General features: G+C 38.2%; 1 pseudogene; it reads left to right on the top strand.

Annotated features, from left to right (window-relative positions):
• The first annotated feature begins 6,087 nt into the window (after nt 1-6,087).
• LOC103728993 lies at nt 6,088-6,676 on the top strand (annotated as a pseudogene).
• The last annotated feature ends 2,131 nt before the right edge of the window (nt 6,677-8,807 follow it).

Here is an 8,807-nt window from a genome sequence, read left to right as displayed (position 1 = left end):
AGTTTTATTCCAGAGATGCAGGAATGGTTCAATATACATAAGTCAATAAACACCATAAATCATATAAATGGGCTCAAAGACAAGAACCACATGGTCATCTCAATAGATGCAGAGAAGGCCTTTAACAAAATTCAACATGTATTTATGTTCAAAGTCCTAGAGGGAATTGGACTGGAGGGACATACCTCAACATAATTAAAGCGATATACAACAAACGCACAGCAAACATCATTCTAATTGGAGAAAAACTGGAAGCATTCCCATTGAAATCAGGAACCAGACAAGGCTGTCCACTATCTCCATTCCTCTCCAACATAGTGCTTGAATGTCTTGCAAGAGCAATAAGACAAGAGAAAGAAATTAAATGAATAATAATTGGAAAAGAAGAGATCAAATTATCCCTTTTTGCAGATTATATGATATTATATTTATATGAGATGCCAAAAATTCCACCAGAAAACTCCAAAAAGTATTAACACATTCAGTAAAGTGGCAGGTTACAAAATTAATCTATAAAAGACTGTAGCCTTTCTGTATACCAATCAGAGGCAATTAGAGAAAGAGTACATGGAGAAGTACATGGAGACTTTTCACAATAGCTGCAAAAAAAAAAAAAAATCTTGGAATAAACTTGACCAAAAGCATTAAAACTTTAAAGAGATTGAGGAAGACATCGAAAGACAGAAGGCCCTCCCATGCTCATGGATTAGAAGAATTAATATTGTGAAAATGACCATCCTACAAAAGCCATTTATAGATTCAATGAAATGCCTATCAAAATCCCCATGACCTTCACAGAATTGGAAAAAAAACATCCGAAGATTCACATGGCAGCACAAAAGACCTTGGATAACCAAAGCAACCCTGAGCACTAAGAGCAATGCTTTGGGGGGGGGGCAGTTCATATACCATATTTTAAGCTGTATTACAGAGCTATAGTCATAAAAACACATGGTACTGGCACAAAAATAGACCCATAGATCAATGGAACAAAATTGAAGACCCAAATATGAGTAAATACGATTTCAGCCACCTGATATTTGACAAAGGGGCCAAGAAAATTCACTGGAGGAAAGACAGCAAGTTTTGCAAATGGTGCTGGCAAAACTGGATCTCCACCTGTAGAAGAATGAAACTAAACCCCTATCTTTCACCTTGCACAAAAGTCAACTCCAAATGGATCAAAACCTTCAATGTGAAGTCTGAAGCTCTGAAACTGTTAGGAGAAAACATTGGCAACAACCTACAAGATATAGGTGTAGGAAAGGATTTTCTAAACCGGACATCAATTGCTCAGGGAACAAGGTTAAGAATCAACAAATGGGACCTCATTAAACTAAAAAGCTTCTGTATGTCAAAAGAAGCAACCAGGGAAGTGAAGAGAAAACCCACAGAATGGGAAAAAATCTTCACCAGCAACAACATCTGACAGAGGTTTAATATCCAGACTCTAAAATGAACTCAAAATACAAAGAATCAGGAAAGGAAGTAACCCAATTAAAAGATGGGCAAAGGAGCTAAAAAGAGAGTTCTCAAAAGAAGAAATAAAGATGGCTAAGCAGCATCTTAAAAGATGTTCAACATCGCTGGTAATTAGGGAAAGGTGAATTAAAAGCATTGTAAGATTTCATCTTACCCCAATCAGACTGGCTAAGATCAACAGAACAAATTATACCAAATGTTAAAGAGGATGTGGGGAAAGGGGAATGCTCATCCACTGCTGGTGGGACTGCAAACTTGTACAACCTCTATGGAAAGCTGTGTGGAGAACTCTTAAAAAACTACAAATGAACCTAACATTTGACCTAGTTATACCACTCCTTGGAATATACCCAAAGAACTCATCCTATTGCTGAGACACTTGTACATCCATGTTTGTTGCTGCTCTTTTCTCAATAGCTAAGAGATGGAAGCAACCTATGTGTCCCTCAATTGACGAGTAGATAATGAGAATGTGGTTTCTTTATACAATGGAGTTCTACTCAATTTTACTCAGAAAGATGAAATCATGAAATTTGCAGGTAAATGGATGGAACTAGAAACTGTTAAATGAAGTAACAGAGACTTAGAAAAGAAATCAACATATGTTCTCCCTCATGTGTGGATCCTAGAACCAAATCCTGATAAGTGAGTATGTATCCAGACATAACTACAGGAACCAGGATAATAGAAAGGAACTAGAGAGGTAAAGGAAAAGAAAGAACCCGAAAGAGAAGAACAGTAGGTAATAGGCATTAGTAAGGGAGATATGGATAAGAATTGGGTTAGTTTAAGGAATAGGTGAGGGAAGGGTATACAAGGAGCCTAGGGGATAAAGGAAAGAAGGAGCTCAAGAGAGGTGGGACCATAGGAGAAGGGTATTATTAAGGGAGAAATGGGGAAAATGGGAGTCCTTTAAATGGGGAAAACATGGTGGAAGTGCTAGACAATGCAAGAGATAAATAATGCCTAGCTATTAAAAAAAATAGAGGGAACCATATTAATTGAACAACCTACTGACAAATTATACATACATCTAGCTCAAGGAATATAATAAATGCCTAGTCAAGGTTTATCTGAGAACCTTTGGTCTTGGCCCAAGCTTTATCTACATGGCACATAGTAATTAAAAAGTACCAGACTGGTAGAACTAAACTTCTTGGATGTTTAACAGCCATACTTTGAGGCCTATACTAATTTTGTCAGAGGGACATAAAGGACAGTTTTCACTCCTTGCCCCCCTGAGTCAACTAAGTTCCAGGAGACTAAGCATCTCTCAAAATGTCCTGTAACTGTGGTTAGTCACTTGTCCTCTTGCTCAAGGAGGCCATGGAGACCCCACTAAATGGACTTAAAGCAGTGTCCAGTTTACAAGAAGAGGGTCAACACAGAGGAAACAAGTGAAGCAAGCTATGGTCGAGCAGGACCTTTGACTTATTTTCACATAGATGGAACTGATAAAGAAAGGAGCCAGGAGCCTCTTCCAAGCCCATGTGACCCCTGAGGAACAGATCCTCAAACGTGTATCTAAAGGCTACATAACAAGACAAAATGCCAGACAGGAGATATCTTCCTTTGAGTTGTGGTTCAGGGTGGCCCAAAAGACTCTCAGACAGTAATCCAGCATAAAACTGGGAAAATGAACAGCAGACCCCAATCTTGTCTAAAGGAATATTGGCCACTGATTGCTCCTGGATGAGAAAGAGTTGATCTTCCTAAAACAAGGAACTCTAGTTAGGCTGATTCGATTTAATGGCTGGACAAGTACAGAGGAATGGCCGGGGGTGCCGACAACACAGTGGACAGTAGTAGGGATGACAAAGTATATGGGCTCCAGTGGGGTGGGGGAGGCTATGAGAGGATGCCATTTAGGGTGTGGGTATATAGAGGAATAAGATTGTTTGGGATGTTCTGTATGAAATACACACAAAAAAATTAAGAAATTTTAAAAATGAGTTATATTTGAGGAGGAAGCATAAAAATTTTCTTCATGTTAATTAATAGAGGTGAAAAACATTATCATTGAAACCTACCTGAGGACTTAATAGCCATACTCAGGTGCCAAGCATCTGAGTTTAACTGACTGAGACTAGTAAGAATCAGATACATAAGGATTAGAGGCACATGTGCAAACATTTAAGTGTTAGTAGCATTAAAAATGTTTTTCTGAATAAAACAGTATATTTTAAAATGAAATGGAGATTTTTTTAAAAGATTGAAACCTCATTCAATGTTATGTCTTATAGGGTTTATACTGAGTCTAATATTGTATTAATTCAACTGAGAGCCTAGAAATTTACAGCTACTTTTGAAAGAGATGCATCTTTGCTCTGGAAATTATTATTGAATATGTTAATGCTGTAATGAAATGCTTTTTCTAATCATGTGGTCATTAAATAAATAATCAAATAATAATAAAATATTTTTTAAAAGAAAAAATAAACTGTGTACAGGCTGGAGAGATGGTTCAGTGGTGAGGAGCACTTGATGCTGTTGTAGAGGACCAGACTTTGGTTCCCAACACCCACATCAAGTGGCACACAACTGCCTATAACTCCAGCTCCAGAGAATTCAATGCCCTCTTCTGGCCACTACAGGTACACACATGCACATACAGAGAGATACAAAATAAAACAGTGAAAAGTAAAATAACATTGTGCTGGAGAGATGATTCAGCAGTTAAGAACACTGGTTGTTCTTGCAGAAGACCCAGGTTCGAATCCCAGCACACACATAGCAGCTAACAACTGTACGTAACTCCATTCCCAGGGGATCTGACAGCCTCTTCTGTCCTCCATAGGCATTGCATGACACGGGTACACTTACCTACATGCAGGCTATACACGCATACACCTAACATAAAAATAATAAATAAAATTTTAAAAAAACATTGTGTGACATTGTGGGTGAAAGAGATATATAGAAATAAAACATCATACACTCAATAAAAGTATGCATTCTTCTAATATATGTAATATGTGACATCCAAATAAGTAGGAAATAAGTAACTTTGGAATAGCTAAGTTGCCAAAAACATGGGCATTTTCCATTAAGAATAAAAATAACTGAATCATCTAGATGGGTTAAAGACCTCCTTGTCCTACATACAAAGATACCTCCAGGCATAGAAGTCCTAAATAAAATTCTAAAACTGCAAATTGTAAAGCAAAATGATTACTTTAATACATTTTCTGGTGCTACAACAGAATACCAGGTACATGGTACTTTACACACAATAAACTTTGACTCATGGTTCTTGAGTCTGAGCAGTCCAAGGTCATAGTCCTGGATTTTGTAGAGCCTTGGGTTCTGCACCATAACACATATATGGTAGAAGGACAAATGGCAGGTAAGCATTTAAAAAAGTGAGAGACAGAGACAGAGAGATGAAGGTTAGGCTGAATTCATTCTTCTTGCCAGATTCCTCTGGGATAATCGATTAGCTCACCCATGACCTAATCATCTCAAAGGTGCATCACTTAATACTGTTAGAATAGCAGTTAAATTTGAACGTTAATTTTGGAAAATATTTATTATAATCATGCATGGCAATAATTAAGGGTAAAACTATAGCAATTAGACATTCATTTACAACAGAAGATATGACAAAGAAAATGTTATAAGCGACAGATTAGAAAATATATTTGCAATATGCAAACACAGCAAAGAATGATATTTATAATAGAGAATAAATTACTTGCATTCAATAAGAAATACAGAAACCCATATTAAAAAAATAGAAAAATGATATCAATAGGAAGCTCACAAAAGCTCACCTACAGGTAGCAAGTACAGAATTAAGTATTCACACTTTTTTGTAATCACATAAAGGAAAATTAAAAATAATGAGATGCAATCTGCACCATCGCATTGGAAAACACATAGAAAATTTGATATTTTCAAGTACTGACAATCCAAAGTGATGTTAGACACATGTATGCTGTACAATCCAATTTTCCACTCCTAGCAACACATCCTGAAGAAGCTCTGAAAGCAGTCCAAAGGGATAATTGTTATTGATCAGAATGATTGGTGGCAGTCTTAAGTATCCCTCAGTGATCAGAGAGTAGTAAATTTAGTAGATTCACATTGTGGAATACTGGGTAGGGTTTGGAAGGAATATAGTTTAGAAGTTTAAAAGATGAATTATTTCAATAGCCCAATTATATCTCTACAGCAATTTAAAATATATTTATATTGCTGGGCGTGGTGGCACATGCCTTTAATCCCAGCACTCGGGAGGCAGAGGCAGGTGGATCTCTGTGAGTTCAAGGCCAGCCAGGTCTACATAGTGAGTTCCAGGACAGCTGGGGCTACAGGGAGACCCTGTCTCAAAAAGACAGAAGAAGAGAAAGGGAGCATTTGCAATGAGAAGTAGGACCAGGAGGAAGAGGAGGGAAAAGAAAGGGTAATGGAGGGCGAATGTGATAAAAATTTGTTAAATTCATATATGAAAATGTCACAACGAAATACATTATTTCGTATACTTAGTATGTGCTAAGAAGGGTGGCAACAGTACTGGGACCAGGCTGGGGGGTGGGGAGGTGCACATGTGAGATCAGTGACTACTGCTGTGGCTTAAGGAGTCTCCCCGTTAGTTGCCCTTGGATGGCTTTGGGACCCTGGGTTCCACCACTGGCCAAGGGGCATCCTCTACTCAGGCCAGTGCCCTGCAAGGTCTGCGTGACCTTGGGCCCAGGTGGCTTGCACCATGGGCCTCAACCAGAGGAGCAGACTGCTGACAGTGCTGGCCTCAAGGGGGTGTTGCAGATCACACTGGTGCCAAGTTTGACACTAATGGACTTGTTTCACTTCTGAGGCAAGATAATGGAAGAGACATTTGTGTGAGTGGGGTTCCTCCAGAAATGAGATACACAGATTACTTTGTAATGTGTAATGGAACTGCTACCTGACTCTTAAAGGCCATGGCCTACTACACTATGAAAATGTCATGCCAGAAATGTAATCATAAGCCTCATGTGTAGATCAAAGGAAAGGACACTGATGACTGGCTCTGTGTGGATTTTGGTTGCATGGTAATTCATATAGTGCTTCTGGAAACTAGAGAAACCTATGAATTAGAAAAATTATAGACCCTACATTCAGATAGCAGCTCAGCCATTACCTAAAGACTTCATTCTTAAGAACAAAAAATGGCACTTCATCCCTGACACCAGTGGAGGTCAAATGTAAATAAAATGAGATGAACTGCTTTTGTCATTTCAGACTTGACTGAGTCATTGGAAGATCCAGGTGCTCGACCACCTCAGCTTGGTCCCTTATCCAACACTTGGCGACTCATGCTGACTGGGTATAGAGATTATAGATAGACCAGGATTCACTGCATTCAACCCCAAACTTTTTACCATGGAGAGACTAAAGCTTTTAAAAACAAAACAAAACTACCCCACCCAGCCCTATTATTCCAAGGTGATTAAAGACAGTAGTGAGTACAGGAAACTTTTCGAGCACTGGACTTCTATAACCCTCCTAAATTGAAAGAAAAAGTAAATTATTGGAGAAAAGTACGCAACTATAGCTCTTATTTTATTGTCAACAGTATAATCAAGGTACACATTAATGTGCCAAAGGCTGAAAAAAAAATTACTGGTAGATATTGGTACCTAGTTTAATAATGGCTTACTATTACTAATAGTCTATTAAACTTTGTAGAAAAATGTTCAAGAACACTCATCTGCAAACATACTACACAAGCTGTGACTAATGATGAAAAACTTTATTCTGTATCAAAATACCTGGAAACTGAAGATCCATTTGGGCACATTATAGATGAGGACTGACCCACATATAGTTAATACAAAACTCAATTAGAATTATTCTTAGTGTCAGATTCTCCTCTCTGCCAATGTTTTTATTTTAATTTTATTTTATGTGTATGAGTGTTTTGTTTCCATGAATGAAAGTGCATCTGCGTCATGCAATATCCACAGAGGCCAGTAGGAGCATCTGATCTTGTTGCTAGAATTCCTTTTGGGGGGCTATCCAGTACTGGTGTGGGGGGTTCGAGTTCCTTCTTGGGTTGTTCTACTGAGGCTTTGCATCCAATTACTCACTTGTTTCTTTATTCTTTCTTTTAACATGCTTTCTCTTTTACATTCTTTATTTAAATCTGTAGCCCTTTATTTTTCTGTTACCTTTTCTCATTCTTAGTACTTGTTTTTGCAACTGTTTGGTGATCCTTGGATTTACTTCAGTATATTTTCCTACTTTATTGTTTTTTATATTTTATTATTTTATGTTTATGAGCATAATGCCTGCCTGTACATAAGTGTCATGCAATGCTTGGGGAGTTCAAAAGAAGGTGCCAGATTCTCTGGAGCTGGAGTTACAGATAGATGGTTGTTAGCTGTTATGTGGGTGCTGGGATTGGAATCTGAGTCCTCTGCAAGAGCAGCCAGTGAGTACTCTTAACCTTTGATCCATCTCTCCAGCCCCTTTCTATATTTATACCCATAGATTAGTGGTGTTCTCAAACCTAGTCAAAGGAGTCTCTTTCTGCAGTGGGCAGCAATTCAGACTCATAGCTGGCCAAAGCGATGAGAATAAAAGATTGTTGAGTGCTCATCCTTAAATGGAACATCTATATCAACACCCATGCCCCCGAGGCTCAGGGAACAGTTCAGAAGAGGAGTGGAAAGAATATAAAGGCCAGAGGAAAGGGCAAAATGCTATGTTATGCTGTCCTCTGGACATGACAGGGCGAGTGCACTCATGAGCTCATTACAGCTATGCACAAGACCTATACAAGGTCAAGCCAACAAGATCAGTCAACATCCCAGCAGGAAGCTACATAATTGTGTGTTGTGGGGGCGGGGGGACAGGGGAGAGCCAGTCAGGTAGGACTCAAACAAAACAAACAAAAGAAAACCCATGAAGGTTAGAGGCAATATATTCGTGCTGTTGAGGGTTCTCAGAGGCTGTGGAAAGGGGGAGTTGAAGGGATATGATCAAGGTATATCGCATACATTTATGAAACTATTAAAGAATTTTAAAATATTTTTTTAAAAATCAGGAAATACAATTTTTCAAACTTTGTGCATTTGAATGGGGCTTGCTGTACAGTTAATGAATCAGAGCCAGCCATGCCAAAATGCTGTGGTCTGGAACGACAATGGTCATGTTAGTTTCACAATTATAAACCGAGATTATTTTAGCAGTTATTGTTTGAAACATATGGTCATTTTTCATTGCCATAATTTTTACTGTGCTAAGCATTTAAAATTTGCTCCAATTATTTTATCTCCTTTTATATATCTGTGCTGAACATCAAAATTGAGCATATGTTCTGAGCATATTAAAAATGTTCT

This window comes from Nannospalax galili, unplaced genomic scaffold (assembly GCF_000622305.1).
Source record: "Nannospalax galili isolate Female #2095 unplaced genomic scaffold, S.galili_v1.0 scaffold511, whole genome shotgun sequence".
NCBI lineage: Eukaryota > Metazoa > Chordata > Mammalia > Rodentia > Spalacidae > Nannospalax > Nannospalax galili.
The sequence above is the reverse complement of the archived record's forward strand: the minus strand, read 5'-3'. Positions and strand labels throughout refer to the sequence as shown.